Source organism: Phyllostomus hastatus, unplaced genomic scaffold (assembly GCF_019186645.2).
Source record: "Phyllostomus hastatus isolate PE091 unplaced genomic scaffold, TTU_PhHast_1.1 phas_contig_16, whole genome shotgun sequence".
Lineage (NCBI taxonomy): Eukaryota > Metazoa > Chordata > Mammalia > Chiroptera > Phyllostomidae > Phyllostomus > Phyllostomus hastatus.
Window position 1 is genome coordinate 29,339,264 of NW_025333643.1, and position 27,524 is coordinate 29,366,787.

The 27,524-nt window shown below is 39.7% G+C and overlaps 1 protein-coding gene across 18 annotated transcripts in view; it reads right to left on the minus strand.

Annotated features, from left to right (window-relative positions):
* The window catches only part of FOXP1 (forkhead box P1), a 627,100-nt gene that overhangs the window by 546,042 nt on the left and 53,534 nt on the right, over nt 1-27,524 (minus strand). The window lies entirely within an intron of this gene.

Sequence of the window (27,524 nt, forward strand, 5' to 3'; positions counted from 1 at the left end):
ACTGTACTTTTATTTTCTTTCCAACATCAAGACTAAACACTTTTTATTTAAGATTTTTGGTCCTTCTGGAAGATACAGGACAGGAGATCTGGCCACATCAAAGTAACATTTCTTCCTCACCAGCAATGCAATGAGGCTGAACCCCCACGTGCCCCATTTTAGCTGTATGCTTGCCCCTCCAACTACTGAGTTTATAGCTCCCCTTCTAGGCAGAGGGAACTGTATAAGCAAAGGCCTAAAGTTCTTTATAGCATATCACTAATGGCCCAAAAAGCTCAGCCTTGGCTCCAAAACATGAAACTTTTTATAAAGCCCTTCGACTTAGTACATTTTCAAACATTTTTGCTTGAAAGCCACAGAACATCTGAGCAGCAAGAAATGATGCCAACATTACTACTACAAAGGGCAGATAACAAAACCAAAATAAAAAATGCCATCCATAAACATCCCAAACACCACACACCAGCAACTGCAAGCAAATCCTTGGGCCTGGCAAGAATTCTGAGAGAGACACTGGTACCAGAAACGCTGATCTCCCAACAGGCAGCTGTCCAACCACAGAGAAAAGGGCCCCTGGGCTCATCTGTCCATGTTGGCACAACCAATCTATAGAAACTCCTATTTTTGAAATATTCATATCTCTCAGGGTAAACTCTAGTTTGTTTAAAAAGAGAGAGATAAATGTAAAAGACAGAAAATACCACCGGACTGTTTTTCCTATGACAGTGTTTTCCAGAAGAGGCTAGGAAATTGGGAAACTTAGTAAGTCAGAGGCAGACAGACAAAAAGAAACCAGGATCTAGACTGAGAAAGGCTTGAGTTTCAATTCTGAATCAGCTATGTGGCCATGAGCAAGGTCACAACCCTGAGATGGAAAAGACATTGACCATGGCCCATATTGGTTAAAAACAATTTATACAAAGTGCCTCACATAAAGCAGGTAGAATGAGAGAGCTTTAAGAATGATACCATGACCCAGGATCTTCTGGGACCAATGTCTCCTCCTGTCAATCATCCCATGTACTGGTATAAATTCATCAAAACACTATGCACAGACATTATATAAAAAGAAAGGCAACCTGTCCCTTGGGCCTACCTGTTATACACATCAGTGTCTGCAATCAGCACAAGAGAAGGTGTGATGTCACAGGCGGGATTGGGCCTACAGTGAAGTTGAGAAAGACACTGGCATGTCTCTTCCTTGTGGTTTTCCTTTATATGTCCATAGGTTTTATATTCCACTTCATAATATTCTTATGAGACACAGTGTTTGCCTATTTAATTCTCCTAAATTCAACTATATGAGCTGAGCAGAAAGAGAAGGAGGGTCAGGATGTGACCTTACTTGGAAGCAGGGTCAGGATGTTTTTGGTTAAGACAGGGTCATACTGGAGTAGGCTGTGCTTATAAAAGGGGAAATTTGGACACAGACATGCACACAGGGAGAATGTGTGTGGAGATAATGGCAGAGATCAGGAGATGCTTCTACAAGCCAAGGAATGGGAATGATTGCCTGCCAAACAGTAGGAGCTAAGAGAGAAGGCAGATTCTCCCTCAGCCTCAGAAGGAACCCACCTTGTCAACACCCTGATCTTGGACTTCTGGCTTCAGGACTGGGAAACAATAAGTTCCTGTTGTTTAAGCTGAGGGAGGCAGAGAAGAAGGAAGTGGGGCAGGTGGAAGAGGGCAGAGGTGGTGATTTCAGCAATGAGTTCAGAAGGGCCACCATATTACACCAAGAGCCATGCTCTCCTCTATGGGATGATTCCTGTCCCCACTGCTGCCAGGAAAACAACAGGTACGTCAAGGAGAATTACTGGCATTCTTCATCCACTGCCTTGACTAAAACCAGCTAATGAAGGAGACAAAGAACATCAACCGTGGGAATTTCTATTTAGGAGACCCAGAGTTTGCCACCCCAAAATACACCTCTTGAGGATATTAGTTATTTTAAGCAGGTTATTTTTAAGAAACAAAAGATAGTTCCAAGGTGGCTCTGGAGTAGCTAGAAGCTACCATCCACTTGCTCCCAGCCCTGGACTGGTATTGATTCTAAACACTACAGAGCAATCAACTTGAGAAACTAGTTGAAATGTAGCTGATCTGAAATAGTATAACCAAGAAGCACAGAAGAAGCCAAGAGGAGCAGATGTGTAGACAGGGTGAGTACCATCATGTATATGCAGAAGCTGAGAAGCCAGAGATACTGCCACTGCAAAACTCTCCCCCCCCCCGCCCCCCCCATGCAGGGATCTCCCAACCCAGAGCAACAAAGATGAGAAGGGGAGGACACATAGCATTGGGCAGTGGGAATCAGTCGGGGATTCTGTCCACCTGGGAGGCTAGGACTGCACCATTCCAGGGAAGGAGAGTTATTACTAGCCTGGGAAGTTCACTCTGGTCTATGACTGCTGGAGAGGACACACTGCCATGCTCACTGGTGGAAGAGTCTGCTTGTTACACCCAGCAGTGAGTTTAAGGGGCCCTCTATTCTCTGAAAAGGTTTTGGGGACACAGCTGGTCAGTGACTAAACTGCGTGGTTTGGGAAAAAGGATCAATCTCACCCACTTTGAGAACATGGAGGTGTGGCTCTCCCCCTACCTGCTAAACTGTTCAGTCCTGCTGGGTTCCTCAGCAAAGGGAAATAGCACAGGGCTGGGATTTTCTATCCGCCCTTCTCCAACTGGCAGTGCAGGCAAGCCAGACTTTCAGCCCATTTGGAGGAGCTGGGAATTGACTGCACCCTGCTGTGACCAGCCACATGGAAAGATCAAGAGTGCCAGGTAGGACTGATTTTAGGCTTGGTCCGGTGGTGTAGGGGAGTCAGAGGACCACACAGAGCTAGGCTTTGGGGACTATTTCTCCTGGGAAGGTGTCTGTCTAGGAGTAAAATAGTCAAGTGTTGAGTTCTGAGGCTGCATTGTGGGACAGCAGATATGAGCTCCCCTGCAAGTTCAGTCCGTGATGCTTAGGAAGGAGAGAAGTGCCCTCCCCCATTACACAAGTTACAGCAAATACCACCAAATGGGAGACTGATTGAATCAGCCCTCCTAAATCTGGGATGCCCCCACTGAATGCAGTTCCATGGAGGAAAGAACAGCTCAGAGCAGGAACATTCAGAGTGCAACACCAATAGCGGACCCGATCTCTGGACTCTAGAGGCCCTCTCTGCCAGACTACTAGGGGCTCTGCCCTGCCTAGGTCAGAGAAAATATACAAGACACATTCAGATCTGTAGCTTGGGTGCAGGGGAATATACCTACCATCTTCTCTGAAGTCTGAATGGCACCTCCCCCTCATGGGAGATCCAGTGGCCCCATCCACCCTATTTTGCCAGAGGCTCTTTCAGAGACTAAGACTTTTCAGTGACTAATCCTAACAACCAGTTGGCAGGCAGTGGCAGGCAATGCAGATTCTGGAGTGCCTTGAGATGTCTGCTGATCTACCGCTGGGCTCTGTGCTGGTAAAAGCCAGCCTTGGTGCACAGCTTGATCTTTCCATGCATAGCCGAACCCAATGGAGGAAGCCAAAAACAATGAATTGCTTGTAGCTTCAGACAGGTTACAAGAGCCAGGCATGGACAGTGTCTGACACTGGCTTGCACCAGAGAACCTCACAGGAGGCCTAGAACTGGCACATCAAGTGGTCATCTTCAGACAAGATTAGAGAAAGATCCAACAAGCTTCACAAACAGTATATCCAAAAGGAGATCACAGCAGGCCCTAAACTCTGCTAAGAACACTTTTTTTCTTTTATATTATTTTCTTTCCTATTTCATTTTTTTCTCTTCTTGTTCTTTTTCTTTTGTATTTCTTATTTCTCTTTCCTTTTCTTTTTCTACTTTTCTTTTTTCCTTTATTCTTTTTTCCATTTTTCCTTTCCCACTCTTTATTTTTGTTTTCTTCCTTCATTCCCTTCATATTATTCTTCTCTTTGATTTTTTCTTGTTTTATTATTTTATTGTCTTTTGCTTTTTATCTTTCCTATTTCTTTTTTGGTGTTGTTTTTGTTATTATTGTTTTTTGTTTTCACAATTTTTTCTTATTTGTTTTGTCTTGTTTTGTTCTGTCAGCACTGTACGACAGCATACACAATGTGGTCAGGATTGAACTTCTCAAGTCAGCCAGATTGAGGATCGATTCCACCCACAAATGGGCAGACAGCAATCAAGACTCAATAACAACAGGAGGGCCCACATACCCCACACAAGAGTCATTCTTAGAACATCCAGCTCAGAAGATCAAGGTGAGGGCACAATTGGATCCAACAAGATACCTACTACATAAGGTGACCCCACAAAGACTGGGAGTAATAACAGTCCTATCTAATACATCTAATACATAGAAACAAGCACAAAGAGACAGCTAAAATGGCGAGACAAACAAGCCCCAAATGAAAGGACAGGCAGAATCTCCATAAAAAGAGCTAAAAGAAACAATAGCAAGAAATTTATCAGACATAGAGTTCAAAGTAGTATTTATCAAGAAACGTAGTGAGAATTACGAGGAACTTAGCAGGAACTACAATAATGTGAAAAAGAACATAGAAACCACAAATAAGAACCAAATGAAAATTAAGAGTATCATATTTGACATAAAAAATACACTGGCCCTTGTCAGGTGGCTCGGTTGGTTGGAGCATCATCCCATACATGAAAAACATGAAGGTTCGACTTCCTGGTCAGGGTATATAACCAGATTGAGATTTTGATCCCTGGTTAGGGTGCATAAGGGAAGCTACTGATTGGTGCAATGTTTTTCTCTCCCCTCATTTTTTTCTCTCTAAACTCAATAAGCATACCCTCAAGTGGGGATCTTTTTTAAAGAATAAACTAGAGAAAAAGGATCAAAGAGCTCTCCTCTTGAGAAAGTGGCTGTGCCGTCCATTTTCCTCCACAGGACTCAGTAGTTCATGTGAATTTGTCTCTTTTCATCCATAATGCCGTGGACACTCTGGGCTGGTGTCCACGTCACAAAATGAAACATAAAAACACCCACATCATAGGGGCACCAAAAGGAGATGTAAGTGAGCAAGGAATAGAGAACCTGTTTGAAGAAATGATAACAAGAAACTTTCCTGAACTGGTAAAGGGAAAACTCACACAAGTTCAGGAAGCACAGAGTCACTATCAAGATGAACCCAAAGAGACCCAAACCAGAACACATCATAATTAAAATGGCAAAGGTTAAAGACAAAGACAGAATCTTAAGGTACCAAGAAAAAACAGTTAGTTACCTACAAGGGCATACCCATTAGAATGTCATCTGATTTCTCAACAGAAACAGTTCAGGCCAGAAGGAGCTGGCATGAAGTATTCAAAGTAATGAAAAGAAAGAACCTGAAACCAAGGCAAGTCTATGCCACAAGGCTACCATTTAAAACTGAAGGCAAAATAAAGAGCTTTCCAGAACCCCCATCCCCCCAATAAAAGGTTTAAGAAGCTCATTACCACCAAAATGGCATTGCAAAAACTGTTAAAGGGACTGCTTTAAGAGGAAGAAGAAACACAGAGGGGAGCATAGGTAAAAAAAAAGTGGCAATAGTAAAGTACCTATCAATATTAACCTTAAATGTCAATGGATTAAATGCTCCAATCAAAAGACATAGAATAGCTGAATGGATATGAAAATATGGCCCATATACATGCTGTTGACAAGACACCCACCTCAGAACAAAAGATTTACACAGGCTAAAAGTGAAGGATGGAAAATATATTCCATGCAATGAACTTTCCAGACAAAAAAATCAACAAGGACATAGCAACGTTATACAACAGTCTAGGCCAGATGGATTTAACTGATATTTAGAGAACATTTGATGTCATGTTTTAGGACATAACATAAGTCTTGCAAAATTCAGGAATACTGAAATCATATCAAGCATCTTCTCAGATCACATGGTATGAAACTAGAAATCAAATGCAATAAAAAAACCCTCAAAAACATTCAAACACATGGAAGCTAAAGAGCATGTTATTAAACAATGAATGGGTTACTAATGAGATCAAGGAAGAAATAAAAAATTACCTAGAGCCCTTCCAGGGTGGCTCAGTTGGTTGGAATATTGTCCCATGCACCAAAACGTCGTAGTTTTGATCACCGGCTGGGGCACATATGGGAGGCACCTGATCAATGTTTCTCTCTCACATCAATGTCTGTCTGTCAGTCTCTCTCTCTCTCTCTCTCTCTCTCTCTCTCTCTCTCACACACACACACACACACACACTCTTCCTCTCTGAAATCAATAAACATATTGTCAGATGAGGATTTAAAAAATGTTTTTTAATTACCTGGACACAAATGAAAATGAACACACAAGAACACAAACTCTATGGGACACAGTAAAAACAGTCCTAAGAGGGAAGTTCGTGGCAGTACAGGTCTACCTCAAAAAGCAAGAAAAATCTCAAATAAACAATGTAACCCTACATCTCAAACAACTAGAAAAAGAACAGCAAGAAAAGCTTAGAGTAAGTACAAGAAAGGACACAATAAAGATCAAAGTGAAAATAAATGTCATAGAGACTACAAAGAAAATACAAAAAAATCAATGAACCTAAGAGCTGATTCTTTGAAAAGATAAACAAGATTGATGAACCTTTAGCCAGACCCATCAAGAAACAGAGAAGACCCGAATAAATAAGAAATGAAAGAGGTGAAGTAACAACAGCCATCACAGAAATACAAAGGAGTGCAAGAATATACTATGAACTTTATGCCAACAAATTGGACAACCTAAGCTAAATGTACAAATTTGAAACATATACCCTTCCAAAATGGATTCAAGAAGGGTCAGTAAACCTGAATTGACTTATAACTAATGAAATTAAATCAGTAATCAAAAATCTCTCAGCAAATAAAAGTCCTGGACTGGATGGTTTCAGAGGTAAATTTTACCAAACATTTAAAGAAAAACTAACACCTACCCTCCTCACCTATTCCAAAAAATTCAAGAGGAGGGAGGACTTCCAACCTCTTTTCACAAGGCCAGTATTATTCTAATTCCAAAACCAGATAAAGACACTACAAAGCAAGAAAAATATGGGTCAATATCCCTGACGAACTTAAATGCTAAAATTCTCAACAAAATATTAGCAAATTGAACCCAGCAATACATTAAAAAAATCATGACCAATTGGGATTTTTCCAGGAATGCAAGGATGGTACAATATTTGCAGCAAATCAATAAATGTGATATATCACATAAACAAAATGAAAGGCAAAAATTACATGATCAATAGATAAAAAAACCATTTTATAAAATCGAGTATATATTTGTGATAAAAACTCTCAGCAAAGTGGGAATAGAGGAATCATACTCAACATAATAAAGGTCATATATGAAAAGCCTACAGCCAACAGCATCCTCAGTGGGGAGAAACTAAAATCATTCTCCTTAAGATCAGGAACAAGATGAGAGATGTCAGCTTTCACCTCTTTTATTCAACATAGTACTGGAAGTCCTAACCATGGCAATCAGATAAGAAGAAATAACAAGCACCCAAATTTGAAAGGAGGAAATAAAACTGTCATTATTCACAGATGACATGACATGGTGCAAAGAAAACTGTAACAACTCCACCAAAAACCTACTAGATCTGGTAAATAAATTTGGCAAAGTAGCAAGATACAAAATTAATATCTAGAAATCAGTGGCATTATTAAACACTGATACTGAATTAGCAGGAAGAGAAACTAAGAAAACAATCTCATTTATTATTGCAACAACCAAAAATAAGGTACCTAGGAATAAATTTAACAAAGGAGGCAAAGTATCTGTATTCAGAAAACTATAGGATGTTGAAAAAAAATAGAGGGGACTTCCAACCAAGATGGAGGTGTAGGTAGACACACTTTGCCTTCACCCACAAACAAAAACAGGACAACAACACATTTATAAACAAAAAACAACCAGAAATGACAGAAAATCAAACTGTATGGAAGTCCAACAACCAAAAAATTCAAGAACAAACATTCATATAGACTGGTAGGAAGGGTGGAGAGGACTCATAGCAAGGTGGAGGCTAGAGGACTGGGGTGGACAAGGTGGTCCCACATTTGCGTGTAGATAAACTGGGAGGAATAACTAGGGAATGAGACAGACTGAGCAACCTTGAGTTCCAGTGCGGGTAAATAAAGCCTCAAAACCTCTGGCTGAAGGAAACCTGTGAGGGGTGAGGTGGCGGAAGAAACTCCCAGCCTCACAGGATAATTCATTGGAGAGACCCACAGGGTCCTTGAACATATACAAAAGCACCCACCCAGGAATCAGCAGCAGAGGGGCCCAATTTGATTCTGGATAATGGAAAAAGTGACTGAAAGCTGGCTGAGAGCCAAGCAAGTGCCACTGTTCCCTCTTGGACTTCTTTCCCACATATAGCACCACACCCCAGTGAAGTGGGTTGCCCTGCCCCGGCGAATACCTAAGGCTTTGCCCCTTATTATGTAACCGGCTCATGAAAACAAGAAAATACGGCCCAAATGAAAGAACAGATCAAAGCTCCAGAAAAAAATTACAACTAAGCGATGAAGAGACAGCCAACCTATCAGATGCACAGGTCAAAACACTGGTAATCAAGATGCTCACAAAAATGGTTAAGTATGGTTGCAAATAGAGGAAAAAATGAAGGCTATGAAAAATGAATGAAGGAAAATGTACAAGGAACTAAAAGTGATGGGAAGGAAACCAGGATTCAAATCAATGGTTTGGAGAAGGAAGAAATAAACAGTCAACCAGAACAGAATGAAGAAACAGGAATTCAAAAAAAAAAATGAGGAAAAGCTTAGGAACCTCTGGGACAACTTCAAACATTTCAACATCCAAATCATAGGGGTGTCAGAAGGAGAAGAGGAAGAGCAATAAATGAAAAACTTATTTGAAAAAACAGTGAAGGAGAACTTCCCCAATCTGACAAAGGAAAGAGACTTTCAGGAAATCCAGGAGGCTCAGAGTCCCAAAGAACTTGGACCCAAAGAAGCACACACCAAGGCACATCATAATTATATTACCCAAGGTTAAAGGTAAGGAGAGAGAAAATCTTAAAAGAAGCAAGAGAAAAGGAGACAGTTAACCACAAAGGAGTTCCTATAAGGCTATCAGCTGATTTCTCAAAAGAAACCTTGCAGACAAGAAGGGGCTGGAAAGAAGTATTCCAAGTCATGAAAGCCAAGGACCAACATCCAAGATTACTCTATCCAGCAAAGCTTTCATTTAGAATGGAAGGTCAGAAAAAGTTCTTCCCAGATAAAGTCAAGCTAAAGAGTTCATCATCATCAAGCCCAGGTGTAAATTCATTTTCACTGGGGGCCACATCAGCCTCACAGTTATCCTCAGGGGGCTGCAATAATTTTCAGACTGTATAAATCTAACTACTCCTTAACTGTTAAGGAATTGAAATTACATTCGGCCCTCTGAAGGCAAGCATGAGGCTGATGTGGCCCCTGGTGAAAATGAGCTTGACACGCCTGATCAAGACCTTATTATATGAAATGTTAAAGGGACTTGTTTAAGAAAATGAAGATCAAAAATATGAACAGTAAAATGACACCAACAACTACCAACAACCAAACCTAAAAAAAAAAGACAAAATAAGCAAACAACCAGAATAGGAACAGAATCACAGAAATGGGATCATATGGAGGGTTATCAGCAGGGGAGGGGGAGGAAGAGAAATGGAGAAAATGAATAGGGAATAAGTAGCATAAGTGGTAGGTAGAAAATAGACAAGGGGTGGGGTTAAGAATAGTATAGGAAATATAGGAGCTGAAGACCTTCTATGTACAACCCATGGACATAAACTAAAGAGGGGAGAATGTGGGTGGGAGGGGGTGTGCAGGGCAGAAGGGAATAAAGTGGGGAAATGGGACAAATGTAATAGCATAATCAAAATATGTTTTTAAAAGGACAGAAAGAAATAGAGGAAGATACAAACAAGTTAAAGCATATACTATATCCATGGACTGGAAGAATTAACATCATTAAACTGCCCATAAATCCCAAAGCAATCTACAGATTCAATACAATTCCTATTAAAGTACCAAGGGCATATTTCACAGATCTAGAACAAATATTCCAAAAATTTACATAGAACCAAAAAAGACCCCAAGTAGCCTCATCAATCTAGACGAAGAAGAACGAAGTGGAAGGGATCAATACCCAATATCAAACTATACTACAAAACCATTGTAATCAACAGTCTGGTACTGACACAAGAACAGTCATATAGATCAATGGAGCAGAAAAGAGAGCCCAGAAATAAACCCATGGCTTCATGATCTTTAATATTTGACAAAGGAGGAAAGAGCATACAATGGAGTCAAGATAGTTTCTTCAATAAATGGTGTTAGAAAATTTACAGGTACATGCAAAAAAAGAAATGAAACTAGACCACCAACTTACACCATACACAAGAATAAACTCAAAATGGATAAAAAAAAACTTAAATCTAAGTCACAAAACCATAAAAATCCTAGAAGAAAACAGGGACTAAAATCTCAGACATCTCATGTAGCAAAATTTTTGTCCATGTATCTCCAAAGGCAAGGGAAACAAAGGAAAGAATAAACAAATGGGACTACATCAAACTAAAAAGCTTCTGCACAGCAAAAGAAATCACTAACAGAATGAAAAGGGAACCCACAATATGGGAGAACATATTTCCCATGATAAATCTGATAAGGGGTTAATTTCCAAAATATAGAAAGTACTTATACAACTCAATACCAGGAAGAGAAACAATCCAATTTAAAAAATGGGAAAAGAACTTCTGACCAAGATGGAGGTGTAGGTAGACACACTGTGCCTCCTCGCACAACCAAAATAAGGACAAGAATTTAGAAACAAAATAACAACCATAACTGACAGAAAATTGAACTGTATGGAAGTCCAACAACCAACAAATTGAAATAGACACATTCATCCAGACTGGTAGGGGGAGCGGAGTTGGGCAGCAAGGCAGAGAGGGGTCGCAGCAAAAAAAGTTGCGGCTGGCAGACCCTGAGCACGCAGGAGGCAGCTGGTGGAGCCGGGTGCGCAAGACAGAGGGTGGAGCCTGAGCAAGCAAGTGGTGGCTGGCGGACCCCAGGCATGGGATGGCAGCAGGCAGACCCATCGAGGTGGCAATTGTGCGGCAGGGCACAGCATGCAAGGCCGCTAACCAGGCAGTCCCACATTTGCATAAAGATAAACCAGGTGAAACTGGGGAGCGAGACAGACTGCTCAACCCAGGGCCTCAGCGTGGGTAAACAGAGCCTCAAAACACCAACTGAAAACACCTGTGGGGGTTGACGTGCCAGGAGAGACTCCCAGCCTCACAGGAGAGTTCACTGGAGAGACCCACAGGTTCCTAGAACGTACACAAGTCCACCCACATGGAAATCAGCACCAGAAGGGCCCAGTTTGTTTGGGGGAAGCAGCAGAAGGGACTGAAATCTGACAGAGAGTGGAGCAAATGCCATTGTTCCCTCTCTGATCCCCTCCCCCACATACAGCTTCACAACCCAGCCATTGGGTTGCCCCACCCAGGTGAACACCTAAGGCTCCACCCCTCATATGTAACAGGTGTGTCAAGACAAAAACAAAATGGCCTAAATGGAAGAACAGATCAAAGCCACAGAACAAATACAACTAAGCAACAAAAAGATAGCCAGCCTATCAGATGCACAGTTCAAAGCACTACTGATCAGGATACTCACAGAATTGGTTGGATATGGTCACAAATTAGATGAAAAAATGAAGGCTATGCTAAGTGAAATGAAGGAAAATGCACAGGGAACCAATAGTGATGGGAAGAAAACTGGAACTCAAATCGATGGAGTAGACCAAAAGGAAGAAACAACCAACCAAACAGAAAAGAATGAAGAAACGAGAATTCAAAAAAAAAAATAAGGAGAGGCTTAGGAACCTCCAGGACACATTTAAACTTTCCAACATCCAAATTATAGGGGTACCAGAAAGGGAAGAGGAAGAGCAACAAGTGGAAAAGTGGAAAAGTTGAACAAATAATAAAGGAGAACTTCCCAATCTGGCAAAGGAAATAGACTTCCAGGAAGTCCAGGAAGCTCAGACAGTTCCAAAGAACTTGGACCCAAGGAGGAACACACCAAGGTACATCATAATTACAAGATAAAAATGAAGGAGAGAATCCTAGAAGCAGTAAGAGATAAGGAGACAGTTACCTAACAAAGGAGTTCCCATAAGACTGTCAGCTGACTTCTCAAAACAGACCCTGCGGGCAAGAAGGGGCTGGAAAGAAGTATTCCAAGTCATGAAAAGCGAGGACCTACATCCAAGATTACTCTATCTAGCAAAGCTTTCATTTAGAATGGAAGGGCAGATAAAGTGCTTCTCAGATAAGGTCAACTTAAAGGAGTTCATCATCACCAAGCCTTATTACATGAAATGTTAACAGGACTTATCTAAGAAAAAGAAGATAAAAAACATGTATAGTAAAATGACAGCAAACTCACAATTATTAACAACCATACCTAAAACAAAAACAGAAACAAACTAAGCAAACAACTAGAACAGGAACAGAACCACAGAAATGGAGATCACATGGAGGGTTAGCAACAAGGGAGTGGGAGGAGAAGAGAGGAGGAAAAGTTATGGAGAATAAGTAGCATAGACGGTAGGTAGAAAATAGGGGGAGGGCAAGAATAGTATGGGAAATGTAGAAGCTAAAGAACTTATGACACATGGACATGAACTAAAGGAGAGAAGTGGGTGGGAGAGTGTGTGCAGGGTAGAAGGGAATAAAGGGGGGGTAATGGAACAACTGTAATAACATAACCAATAAAATATATTTTTAAAAAATGGAAAAAGACCTGAATAGATACTCTCCAAAGAAGACATATGGATAGCCAGTAGACTTATGAAAAATTGCTCTACGTCACTCACTAATCTTCAGAGAGATGCAGATTAAATCTACAATGAAGTATCACTTCATACCTGCCAAAAGAGCTACCATCAATAAATCAACAGCCATGGCTGGTGTGGCTCAATTGGTTGGAGCACCATCCCACAACAAAAGGGTTATGGGTTTGAACCCCAGTTAGGGCACATACCTAGGTTGTGAGTTTGATTCCTGGTCCATGCACGAGCACATGCAACCCCCAGTCCAGATGCATATGATCCCTGGTGAAGGCACTGATCCCCAGTCTAGGCACGTATGGGAGGCAATCAATTGATGCCTCTCTCTCACATCAGTGTTTCTCTTTCTCCCTTCCTCTCTCTGAAAACGGTGAGAAAAAGTTTCCTTGTATGAGGCTAAAAGAAAAATAAAGAAATAAATCGACAAATGGGTACTGGCAAGGATATGGAGAAAGGAAAGCTTAGTGCACCCTTGGTGGGATTGCAGACTGGTACAGCCAAAGTGGAAAACAGTATGGATGGTCCTCAAAAAATTAAAAATGAAACTGCCTTTTGACCCAGCAATCCCACTTCTGGAAATGTACCCTAAGAATCCCAAAACACCAGTCATAAAGAATATGTGCATCCCTATGTTCATAGTAGCATTACTTACAATAGTCAAGATCTGGAAAACATCCAAGTGACTATCAGTAGATGAGTGGATAAAAAAGCTGTGGTACATTTACACAATGGAATAGTACACAGCTTCAAAAAAAAAGAGGAAACACTTATCCTTGGCAACAGCATGGAACAGGAACAGAACCACAGAAATGGAGATCACATGGAGGGTTAGCAACAGGGGAATGGGAGGAGAAGAGAGGGGGAAAAGTTATGGAGAATAACTTTTTTACCTGCAGATAGACCTGCAGATTATTATGCTAAGTAAAATAAGCCAGTCATGGAAAGACAAATGCCATATGATCTCGCTTATATGTGGACTCTAATGAACAAAATAAACTGATGAACAAAACAGAACCACAGGCATAGATACATGGAACAGACTGACAGATCTCAGAGGGAAGGGAGGGTGGGGGGACTCGATATAAGAAGATGAAGAGATTAGCCAAAGAACATATATGCATAGCCCATGGACACAGACAATAGTGTGGTGAAGGCCAGGGGAGGGAGGAGGGAGCTGGGTGGAGGTAGGCAAAGGCGGGAGAAATGGAGGACATCTATAATAGTGTCAATAATAAAAAAAAGAGACACAAGACTCAGAAAGAACCTTTAATCTTCCCCCTAACTGCCTAAAAGGAATCAAGTTAGAGGCCCAGCAGGTCCTCCAGGAAGAGAGCTATCATCATAGATAACTGTGTTTAATATGAACTAGTGTGAAATAGGCTAGTTGCAAAGAGGAACCCAGCAAGGCCTGTTTGATCAATGTCCTCCCTGTGTCCTATTGTTAATGATGGCCCAGCAAACATGTTTCTACCAAACATCTGTTTTTCCATCTCCATGTAAATTGCCTTCCTCCCCTTTGAAGTCCCAAACCACTTCATACAAAGTTCCTTCTTAGCTCAAAATGGCAAATAAACCTTGACTGTCCTAGGGTCTCATGTTTTTTATGGAACCCCTGTATGGACATATGTTATAAACTTCGGACATTTTCTCCTGTTACTCTCTCATGTTGATTTGATTATTAGAAGAACTTAGAAAGGTGGAAGGGAAATCATTGCTTCCTCCCCACAGCACTACAGTGAGATGAGGCTTGAACAGTAAAGGAAGTAGGGGACAAAAAAAAACAAAAAACCTGAAGTTTGAGCACTGCAAACTTAGTATATGTGAGAGAGGAGCTCAGGAGAGTATTTTAAACTAAATTCTATTTCCCACCAAACACAAGATTAATTTAAAGATATAAAATGATTACATATTGCAGGGAAAAAAGCACTAGAGGAACTGTAGCAAACAGATGTTCTAGATCATGGTTTTCATCCTTTTCTGCATTTGGGTTCTACGGTACAATCCTCTATTCTTAAAACAAATTATCTTTTTCCTTAAATTAACTGGTTCTGGTTTCTGCTATTTGCAAGCCAAAAACACTTTTCTTCACTGAAATATTAAGAATGTACAGCTATCTCTGGGTAGCAGGATCAAGGACAGTTCTTATTTGCTCCATTTACCTTATTTACATTTTCTAAATCACCTACCATGACTTCTCTTTTTTTTAAACAGATATCTTACTTGCATCTATGTCAGAAGTGCTCAAAGTTTCTTAATTTATAGCATTCTTGGTGTTTCAGCAATTTTTCACAGCACTCCTCTCCCCCAAACCCTCACCAAAGAAAGTACTAACAATTTTATTAATTAGTTAGGTCCAAACAACTATCATCAGCCCTAACAACTTCATAGCTATTGGGGGAAAATTAAAAGACAAATATTTTTATTTCATTCTGGAACAATACAATGTTTACTAATAGGACATACATGCCTGTTGCCTATGCATAGTTTCTCAAACCTAGAAATCATATTGGACAACTGCCACCCTTGTGTTCTGTTCCATGTTGATTTTCCAGGTAGTAAGTTTACTTTTTACCTTGGCAGCTGCCCAAAACCCAGCTATGCAAAATATGACACTATCAATAGGAATATAACACAATCTAACAGTAAAACTGAATAACTGAATGGTCTGCACAGTGTCAGATAGACACTGCATATTTCCCTCCAGCCCCTGTGAATTTGCAGCCCAGCATACCTCGGCATACAGTATGGAAACTGCCTCTCTGTATGTTCATCAGGTATAGCTGTATATGCATTTCTTTGGATTTTACTAACCCTTTCCACACTAGCAAAAGGAAGGTTTTCACATTAAGCCAAGAAGGGTACAAATTTTTTGGCAAACAATCCACTCTGGTGTTTAATGATACTACCCTTAGTTCACAAAGAACTGGCCCATAAAGAAAGTTTAAATAAAACAGCACAGATAACTGCAACTCGGAGAAAAGCAATTTACCTACCTTTGAGGTAAACAACAACCCTTAAATTTTAGCAGCTAAAACTTTTTCTCAAGCAAATTATATGTAAATATTTTAACATTAGATTAATAAGAAGATGTCAATATATTATTTTCAGTAATACATTCCCAACAGTAGAAAAAGTAACTTAATTTTTCTTGTTAACATGAGTATTTTATTTCAGGGTGACTGCCAGAGTCACCTTGGATGACATTCTAAACTCACTACTTGTTGACATTTATAATTGTATGTTTTCATTTGTTTTTGTTTGTTCCAGTTGTACTTTTCATGTAAGCATTTGTAGAAAATCCATTGTATGAACTGGTCAAGAGCAAGATAAAGAGATAAAGCATGGATACAGTCAGGGCAGGCCCTAAAATGACTCAGATGTGACTGAATTGTGAGTTTGAGCTGGATTAAATCATCTTTCAAGCTTAATTCCTTCCCTTGCCCCAATTTAATGATCCTGTTAACTCACAGCTTGGGCACCGCAGCAAGGAACTCACAAAGCTATGAGATAAGTAGCTAACTTGGATTACTTAACGCACAGATACAGGGAATGTGTCCATGTAACATCGGGGGCAAGGAGGAATTTATAATGTTACCAATAACAAACAACAATACCAAATAACACTGTGATATGAAATAACAAACAGTAAAAAACCAAACACAGGAAACAATCTCAATTCTGTCTAGCCAGAAACAATTGTTTAAAAGAGAGAATGAATGCAACTCCCATCAAGTTCTCCATGAGGCCAGAGAGGCCTGGTCTGCTCTGTCCTAACTTGGCTGAGTTTCTACAGGAGTTACTTTAACTTTCTAGCAAATGCAAATACATTTTTTAAAAACGTAAGCCAATTAAGACACAAGTATTTAAAGACACAAGCAGTAATTACAAATGTATTATTCATACCTAATTTACAAGATGAACTTCGTTCCGTAAAATATTAAACTGTTTATATGCAGGCTGGGAAGACAATTTTCAAACTGTTCATGTTCTTCTCTAAAGCAACAACTACTAGCAATCCAAAGGTTCTGGCCAACTTACAGTGTGGACAACGCTGCAATCAGACAGTGTTTGACCTCAAGATATCTACTTGACCCCAAAGAAACACAGACTCGCCTGCTATAAAATCCTAAACAATGGGGCAGACAAGGTCACAAGGTCAAATAGAGTATTAACAGGTCACTGTGCAGCCCACTTGGGAGCAATTACTTCCAGTCATGGCTAAGTGGACACTTGATTGAATACCACTAAGACAGCTCACATCCCATGGATAACAATCCTCACAGCGATTAAGAATTAAAGCCCCCATGATTCAGCCTTTATTACTCAAATGAACCTAACTCTTCCATAAAAACTCCTGGTATATGCCTGACGCAAGGTCTAAATTGAAATGCCACCTCATTAAACAATAATATCTCATTTTATCTAAATGAATTTTCATGAAAGTGAGCCACACAGCTCAGGAATTTTTAAAATGAATTATCACAAGTAATACATAATTTCACCAAAACTAGGGCAGAAAAAATAGCTTTAGGAATAAAAGGAAACATCAATGTTGAATGAAACACCTATTCTTGTGTGGCTAAAGACAGCAAGAAAGAATATTGGCCACTACAAAACAATGGTAACATATTTTAAGGAAATCCCTAATTTTTGCTAATGTCTGCTAAAAACAAACTGTCAATCACTCATGAAACGTTTAAATAAAATACAAAACTCAGGTCCTCTTTCTAAATTAATTGGATATGGGGCCATAGGAGGTCATATTATTGCTTAAAATATATTTTATTGATTATGCTATTAAAAGTTGTCCCAATTTTTTCTCTTTATCCCTCTCCACCTGGTACCCCCATTCCCTCTGGCAATACCTTCCCCTTTAGGTCATGTCCATGGGTCATGCATGTAATTTCTTTGGCTTCTCTATATCCTATACTGTTTTTAACATTCCCCTGCCTCTTCTGTTCCTACCGATTTGTACTTCTTAGTCCCTGCACCTGTATGCCCCATTCTTCCCCTTCCCCCCTCAACTGGTAACGATATAAATGATCTGTCTATGATTCTGTTTCTGTTCTGCTATTTGCTCAGTTTGCTTTTTAGAGTCAATTGTTGATAGCTGTGAATTTATTGGTATTTTAATGTTGATAGTTTTGATCTTCTTTTTCTTAAATAAATCCCTTTAACTTTTCCTATATAATAATGGGTCAATGACGATGAACTCCTTTAGCTTTACCTTGTCTGGGAAGCACTTCATCTGCCCTTCAATTCTAAACGATGTCTTTATTGCCTAGAGTAATCTAAGTTGTAGGTTCTTGCTTTTCATCACATTGAATACTTACCAGTCCCTTCTAGCCTGCAAAGTTTCTTTTGAGAAACCAGCTGACAGTCTTATGGGCACTCCTTTGTAGGTGTGGGCACTGCTTTTCTCTTGCTGCTTTTAAGATTCTCTCTTTAACCATTGGCATTTTAATTAAGATGTGTCTTGGTATAGCCTTCTTTGCATCCACCTTGTTTGGGACTCTCTGTGCTTCCTGGGCTTGCATGTCTATTTCCTTCACCAAATTTTCTTTCATTACTTTTTCAAATCAGTTTTCAATTTCTTGTTATTTCTCTTCTCCTTCTGGAACCCCTATGATTGAAATGTTGGTACATTTTTGTCCCAGAGCCTCCTTATTGTATCCTTATTTTTAAAAAACTATTTTTCTTCTTGCTGTTCTGATTTTTCTTTCTTTTTTTGTGTTCCAAATCATTGATTGATTCTCTGCTTCATCCACTCCAGTATTGATTCCCTGAAATTTTTTTTATTTTACTTAGTGTAACCTTTATTTCTGTCTGGGTCTTTTTTACGCTGTTGAAGTACCCAATGAGTTCCTTGAGCATCCTAATAACCAGCATTTTGAACTCTGTATCTGATAGATTGCTCATTCCCATTTTGTTTAGTTCTTTTCCTGGAGTCTTGTTCTATTCTTTCATTTAGGCCATATTATTTGTGTCTTCATTTTGTCAGCCTCCCTGTGTTTGTTTCTATGTATTAGGTAGAGCTGTTTGGACTCCCTGTCTTAGTAGCATGGCCTAATATAGAAAAGCACCCCTAAGTTGCATGGAGCAGAGGCTTAGATAATCACCAGGGTGGCGCAACCCACGTGAACTAGGTTGATGGAGTCTCCAATATGGTGTTGCCATTCTGTGGCTCTGTGCGGGGGAAGACTCAGAAAAGGGACAATGGCTGCTGCCTGGCTGCTGGAGTTTTGCCTGGGAGGAAGCTGTCCCTCAGCACTTGTCCTGATTTCAGACACCAGTTTCTCCCCGTATGCCACTGGTGCCCTTCAAGCTGTTGCTCCAGTGCTGGAGGCCAGAGGGAGTGAGTCTGTGTAAGTCCCAAGTTCATTGCAGACCCTTTAAGAGGAGATGCCTGAGAATCCCTCAGTTTCTTCCACTACCCCAACCACCACTGGTTTTTATAGCCAGAAGTTATGGGAACTTACCTTCCCAGCACTGGAACCATGTGCTGGGAGGCCTTACGTGGGACTGGGTTCCCTCACTCATGAGATATTTCTCCCAATTTTTATCCACACCACATGGGTGTGGGGCTGCTTATGACACATCTCCATGTTTCTGCCCCTCCTACCTGAATGAATGTGACTTCTTTAATTCCTTAGTTGTCAGACTTCTATACAGCTCAATGTTCTTGATGATTCTGGGTGATAGTTGTTTTGTAGTTTAGTTGTACTTTTTGCTGTGGTTGTGCAAGGAAGTGTGCTGTGTTTTCCTACACCTCCATCTTGACCAGAAGTCTCTTAAATGATGGTCACATACATCCACTTTGAGCACACTGGACCACAGTCAAGGCCATGAACAGAGGAAAATGTGGCAGACCCTCCAATTCAAAACCTGCTGGGGCCCTTGTATTTGCGTGTATCAGTGCCTTCTACTTATGCCAAGTGATGTTTTCTAACTACAGTGATAAATGTAGTTTCTTTACAATGTAAAATGATTTACCTTTTAAAAAATCAAGTAATTGCTAAGATGTTATGAGATAACAAATTCCAACTACTGGTCGTACTCGGTGTCAGTCAACACAATGATCAAAGTTAGGCTAGTACTGATACATGACTTAAAACTGTATGACCAGCCTTTCCTCTGGGCTGATCGGTTGGATCCACAAATATGTACATGAAGTAAAAACCTAGAGTTTGGGCCCCAGTGTGTCCCTAACAACAAGGTGGACATTCTCTGCCAGGGAAGTCTTGAAAACTAGGTCAACAGATACAAACTACCTTTTTTGAAATGTGCACAGAAATAGTCTAAATAAAAACTACATATCTTATAGAGGCCTGTAAAGAAGAAAAACTGGGGGGAGGGGAAATTATAAGGAAATCCCATTCAAAGAAGAAATGGGCTCTAAGAAGCAAATTAATCATTTTAATCAATGTTTATTAAAAAGCACCCCCTATGCAATTTAAATGAGCTACAGAACTATGGAAACTCACCTCTAGGGAGAAGTGGCCCAGCAAGGCCTGGTGAGCAGAAGGCATCATAGGCAACATTTATTAAAAAGGCTCCTCCTTTTCTAGGCTGATGCGGACAGGGGCCAGGACCTGACAAGAAGAGTGGAGGCAGGCTCTCAGCCCCTCCTCACCCCTCAGCCAGGCACATTCATGTAATGAACAACCCAATTATACACCAGAGCAGCCTGTCACAACAGTAGCAGGTGATATATGGCTACTGGGCAACTTTCCACCAACAAAGATTTATTAAATTAACAATCACTAATGATTCTCCAAATATCACTAAGAAGACAGCTAGTCTGAAATTAAGACACAGTCCCTGCCTTCCAGAAGATCACTCTTACCCAACAGACTGGAAAGAATCCTGTTTTAAAGACTGGCTCCCCAGCTAAGTGGCCCTCATCAAATCCTTGACAAACAAAGACCTTTAATATCTACATCCATAATTGTAGATTCAACTAGATGAACTCATAAAAAAATAGATTGTGCTAAAAGCTATAAACAAAGCTCCATACAGAACTGGTCTCAAGTCCAACCCCATCAACTGCCATCCGTGGCTAACATAAAAGGGGTAAAATAGGAATCAGGTTGCTCTACTCTTCTCAGAAGCTAAGAAGAAACAAGATCCCACCACAGTATAATTAAATATTAAGTTTTGTTTTCTTTTTGTTTTTTTTTTTCCACAAGAGGATAATCCATGTAACAGGGTGGAAAACAGAAAAAAAAAGCATGCTTGTGTTATGTTAGATCATTCTGTAAGAAAGGATACAAAATGTAAGCCAAGGGACAGCCTATTTTTTAAGTCTCAAAAATAACCTTTTTAAGTTCATCCTGTACTACCTATACTATGATTTCAAATAAATGTGCTTCCTTTTAATTCAAAGCTTGACACATTCATTTGCTCACCATCCCATTTTTTCTTAGGTTACCAAAGGCAGTTCTGCCATAATGATACAAAGTTTGGGTCATTCAAAGAGAAAGACCATGGTATTTTTCAGGACTTTGAGAGGCCAGAAAAAAAAACAAAGGAAAAAAGACTTTGTATATAGATTTTGTTTTAAACATACACCTAAAATTGCAAATCCCCAACAATGAAGGCACTATTGTGGTTACTTTTTGTTCTTATAAAAACATGTTTGTACTTTCACCTCCCAGCACCTGTACCGTGTACAATAAAAACAACTCTAGTAAATTGCTGACAAACAGGTAATACAAGTAGAAAGAATTCCCTAACTTTCAAACCGTCAGGTCAGGGGAAAAGAAAAAGCTGAAGTAAAAGATGTCCCCAAAGTTATCTGGCAAACACACTCTCCCAAAAAGAATGTGAAGTGCATAGCAAAACAGATACACACTAATTTGAATGCCTAATTATGTACCACCCAAATAGACTTGATTGACTTCTACAGGGCTGTGACTGCCATCAAGCAAACTCAGAGAAATAATAAATAATGTCTGACTTTCTAATGTCCTCAAAAATTATGCACAATATCGAAATATATGGACCACTGGCATTCCACTTCAATATTGTCAGGGAACACACAGGTCACAGATTGATGTGTAGTTAGTGACTCAGACTCACCCTGATTTTCAGTACAATTTGAAGAAACAGTTAACAAAATAATAAGGGATTGACCACTTGAATAAAAAAAAGAGGAATATGGTGAGCAGACATACAAAATGAGTGGTTTTTATGATAGCTTATCTAACAGAAACAGGAATGTATACATTCACAGAATTTAAAAAGTCAAAATTTTGGCCTGAAGGTGGGGAGTATAGTCATGAAAGAATGGCAAAAAAAAGAGGTCTTCACAAGCTGTTTTCTAAGAAAGTCTTCAAGTGTTAAGTATCTTCAACAAATGGTGACTGTGAAATATTTAACATCCAAGAGGGCTAAGCCAAGAAACATTCCTGGTTTCAAAAGACAATGCCATATAAGGCAAAACTCTACCCCACGACTAATTATAAGACATAACTTAGATTTTAATACAGGAGACGTTTCTGAATGACAAAAAGAAAACCAAAAACCAAACCTCTCAACAGCAGATTCTGCAACTCGGCCAGGTGGGAACTGACTCTCCTTGCTCTTAACCTAATGATTTGGGTTGTGTGCTGAGGTGCCTTTACAAAAAAATGTTTAGTATGAGAATCAAATTAAGATTTTCATCCTTAATTACTAGAGCCTGTTAGTACATGTCAACACTTCATGTGCACATTACCTGAAACAATATTCTCTTCCCATTCATATTCAAATCAAAGACTGAAAGAAGTACAGAGTGGGTGTTACCTTATGCAAATCTCTCTGGTCCTCTGGAAACTCCATTCAACCCCTTATCTAGAGGGGCACTGTCAGACCAGAGGCAATTTCTCACAAGCTCAGTCCTCCCTATGCTGCACATCTGTGTACTAAGCCCTTTGCAAGCATTATTTCATTTAACTATCATGACAATACAAGGAAGGTGTGCTAACTATTGTACAACACGAAAACTAAGGTTAAGTAATTTAGCAAAAACATGCTGTATGTTAGCAGGATTAGAATTTAAACTAAGGGCCATGTGAGTCCATGCTATATGTAAGGGTGAGTCAAACACTCAAGAAAAGCCCACCATCCAGGAAGGGAAAAGGAGAAAGGACTAAGCCAACTTATACTCATTTGACCATTCTGTTCCCAAACTGGACACCCACCTTAGAAATCAATTATGACTTTTTAACTGAGACTTCCCCACAGCACAATTTAAATAGCCCCGCTGAAACCCATTCTTCACTTCCTTGTGTTTAACTCTGGAGTTCAGGTGTGAATCCAACCATTGTTCTTTATTTTTACTATCTTTACCTCTAAGGAGGAGCACACATAAACAAATATAATTTCTTCCAGGCCCAGAGATCAGTGCAATCCTCAGATAAAAGAGAAGATAGCTATTCAAACCAAGGCTTATAATTCAACTCCTGGGTTCCAAGGTGATGGGGTTTACAAAGTGATGGCTTCCCAGGGTCACCTGGGAAGGGCCTGCCCCTTAGCCACCAGCCCCAGCAGCTGCCTGGCCGGCAGCTCTCAGCAAGGAGCCACTGAGCTACCGCTTGACTCTGGCCACAACTGAGAGCTACTGCTGTTCTAAGAGACGAGGTTGGACCCCTCATCAGGAAGGGCTCACAGCAATGCATTTCCACTCCACCCTAGTTTAAACAATGGAGGTCTGTTTAAAAAACAACTTGGTAAAAAGAGATAGAAAGAAGGGGGAGAGAAGAAAAAAAGAAAGAGAAAAGGAGGGAGGGAGACTAGCCTCCCGTGTAAGGAGAGAGGGGTAATAGTCCATCCTCTCAAGGAAATCTTCCATTTTTCTTTTACTTCCCTACCTAACTGCAGGGTTATCTTTAGGGTGATCACTTAGGAGGGAAGTGATTTATCAGATCTGAGAGGTGAAGGTAACAATCTTCAAACTAAAGGTGTGTGGGATGGGCCAACAAGTTGAAACCCACAGGAAAGGGCTTGACTGGTAATATGTGTGTAGGTAAATGGATAGATCCTTCAACCCCGGTGTCCTGTAGACCCAGTATTTTATATGACTCTACCTTAGGATGTAAGTCAATGGAGGACACATGAAATTTACAGCAGAACTATGTGCTTTGTGTATCTTACATTCAGAACACTATTGATACAGAAGGACTCATTTATGTGCTTTCCACATGCTCAATTCTACCTTCCCTTTTATTTAATTTCATGAAGTCTCAGGTCCTATAGGATTCCACAGAATTTACAGGCAGCTACCTTTTATCCCCTCTCTTGCAAAGCTCCCTTTCCCATGCCTATCCAGAACTGTAAAGAAACTTATTAATGCAGCTACTGAAACATCAGGAAGTGGATGGTCCCACAACCAAATCTGCTCCTTGGATGCCTAGCCTCTTACAATGTTTTTCACCTAAAAACTGTTCACAAGACAGGTAGGTCCTAGCTGAAGGATTTTTGAAGATACTAATTTGGTGACAGTTCTACCCTTAAGATAGAACATTTAAAAGTACACTTACAAAAGCAACTTACTTACTAATTAGCATTGCCAAAATCTCCTTCCAAGAAGGTGGGGCACTTATTCTTCCTTTTACGAAATTTGGCACGAAAAGTAAAGGGAAGCTACTCCTCTGCTTTCTCCACCCACCCTGCCCTTGTCTTCCACATGGAAAGAACATAAAGTGCCTTAAGCAACAACTACACTGGCCACTCTGCCACGTTGCTAGCAATAACCTCATGATGTGTATGTATTTAAGCATAAATTTTTGAGGGAGAGAGTAAGAAGTACTGAGGTACACATACCTCATCCTTTAAAGAAAGAAAAATGAGTCATATCTAAACAATTCAAATCAAAGCACAGAACTGTGGCTATATATTTTGCTTGTATAGCCACAAATAAAGAATTCAGAATCTTCCATAAGGTTATCATTTAAGTTTTAAGAAACACAAAATATTTTCAATTTTCTTAATATTAAATAAAAGATTGTTTAAATATTTCACAACTGTTAATTAGGCAAGATACATTCTAAAGGTATGTATTTCTATCAGCACTTTCAAATACACCCCCTTTCCCAAGTCTTTATTTTTACAGAATGATTTTTTAAATGTTTTTTCAAGGGACAATAGCATGTGTTGGGAAGATAGGCAAAACACCTTCCAGACAAATTTTCAGCTTAGTCTTATTATTTATTTTTAATGAATAATGGAAGTATTCAGCTAACGTGAAGGGGTTCTTCAGAAAGTTTCAAGAATTATAAAAAATAATATCAGAACACAAAATTTCTTACTTAGAACTCACCCTGCTTAAAATGGATTAAAAGTGGTTCAAACCATTTCGAAAAGAGAAAAAGCCCTAAATCTCAGTGCCATTCTAAGGCCATGTGTTCCAAAGACTAAAGAAAATTATTATTTATTGCTAGGATTAGAAAGCTTATGTTAAAAGTAGCTGAAACAGCTCAAAAGCTTTCCCTTTTTTATATTTATTTATTTATTTTTTATTGTTCAAGTATAGTTGTCTCTATTCCCCCCCACCCCAGCCATCCCCCTCCCACCCTTGATCCCACTCCCCCTTGGTTTTGTCCACGTGTCCTTTATAGTTCCTCCTGAAAACCCTTCCCCCACTTTGCCATTACCCCCTCCCACCTCCCCTCTGGTTACTGTCAGTTTTCGGTTTATTCTTAATTTCAAAGTATCTGGTTATACTTTGCTCACTTGTTTGTTTTGTTGATTAGGTTCGACTTATAGGTGAGATCATATGGTATTTGTCACCACCTGGCTTATTTCACTTAGCATAATGTTCTCCAGTTATATCCATGTTGTTGCAAAGAGTTGGAAATCCTTCTTTCTTTCTGCTGTGCAGTATTCCGCAGTATAAATGTACCACAGTTTTTTCATCCATTCATTTACTGATGGGCACTTAGGTTGTTTCCAGCATTTGACTATTGTCAATTGTGCTGCTATGAACATTGGGGTGCATAGGTTCTTTTGGATTGGTGTTTCAGGGCTCTTAGTGTATAATCCCAGCAGTGGAATTGCTGGGTCAAAAGGCAACTCCATTTTTAGTTTTTTGAGGAAATTCCACATTGTTTTCCATTGTGGCTGCACCAGTCTGTATTCCCACCAACAGTACACTAGGGGTTCATTTTCTCCACATCCTCTCCAACACTTGTTTGTTGATTTGTTTATGATGGACATTCTGACCAGTGTCAAGTGGCATCTCATTGTGGTTTTAATTTGCATCTCTCTAATAGCTAGTGATGCTGAGAATCCTTTCACATGTCTCTCGGCCCTCTGTATGTCCTCCTTGGAAAAATGTCTGTTCAAGTCCTTTCCAATTTTTTAATTGGGTTGTTTGTCTTCCTGGAGTGGAGTTGTGTGAGTTTCTTATATATTTTGTAGAACAAACCCTTGTCCAAGGTATCATCGGCAAATACGTGGTTCTCTTTTCATTTTAATGCTGTTTTCTTTAGCCATGCAAAAGCTTTTTAATTTGATAAGATCCCATTTGTTTATTCATTCTTTTGTGTCTCTTGCTTTAGGGGACATATCAGTGAAGATGTTGCTGCATGGAATATCTGAGGTTTTCCTTCCAATGTTTTTCTCTAGGACTTTTATGGTATCACAACTTATATTTAAGTCTTTTATCCACCTTGAATTTATTTTTGTGTATGGTATAAGCTGGTGATCAAGTTTCATTTTTTTGTATGTACCTGCCCAGATCTCCCAACACCATTTGCTAAGGAGGCTATTTTTACTCCACGTTATGCTTCTGCCCCCTCTGTCAAATATTAATTGACCATAGAGACTTGGGTTTATTTCTGGGTTCTCTGTTCTGTTCCATTGGTCTATATGTCTGTTCTTATGCCAGTACCGGGCTGTTCTGACTACAGTGGCCTTGTAATACAGTTTGATAACAGGTGTTCTGATCTTTCATACTTTGTTCTTTCTCAAAATTGCTGTGGCTAGTCAGGGTCTTTTATGGTTTCATATAAATTTTTGAAATGTTTGTTCTATGTCTGTGAAATATGTCATTGCTACTTTAATGGGGATTGCATTGAATCCCTATATGCATTGCTTTGGGTAGTATGGACATTTTGATGACGTTAATCCTTCCAATCAATGTACATAGTACACGTTGCCATTTGTTTGTGTCTTCCTTAATGTCTTTCTTCAGTGTTGTGTAGTTTTCTGAGTACAGGTCTTTTACCTCCTTGGTTAGGTTTATTCCTAGATACTTTATTTTTCTTGTTGCTACAGTAAATAATATTTTTTCCTGATTTCTGTTTTTGATATTTCATTGTTGGTGTACAAAAAAGCCTTTGATTTCTGAATATTAACTTTGTGTCTTGCTATTTTGCCAAATTCACTTATTAGTTTGAGAGTTTCTTGGTGCAGTCTACAGGAATTTCTATGCACACTCTCATGTTATCTGCAAACTAACAGTTTTCCTTCCTCCTTTCCAATTTGGATGCCTTTTCTTTCTTTTTCTTGTCTGACTGCTATTGCTGGGACTTGCAATACTATGTAAAATAGAAGTGGTAGAAACAGACATCCTTGTGTTGTTTCTGATCTTAGTGGGAAAGCTTTTAGTTTTTTTCCCATTGAGTATGATGTTTACTGTAGGTCTCTTGTATATGGCCTTTAACATGTT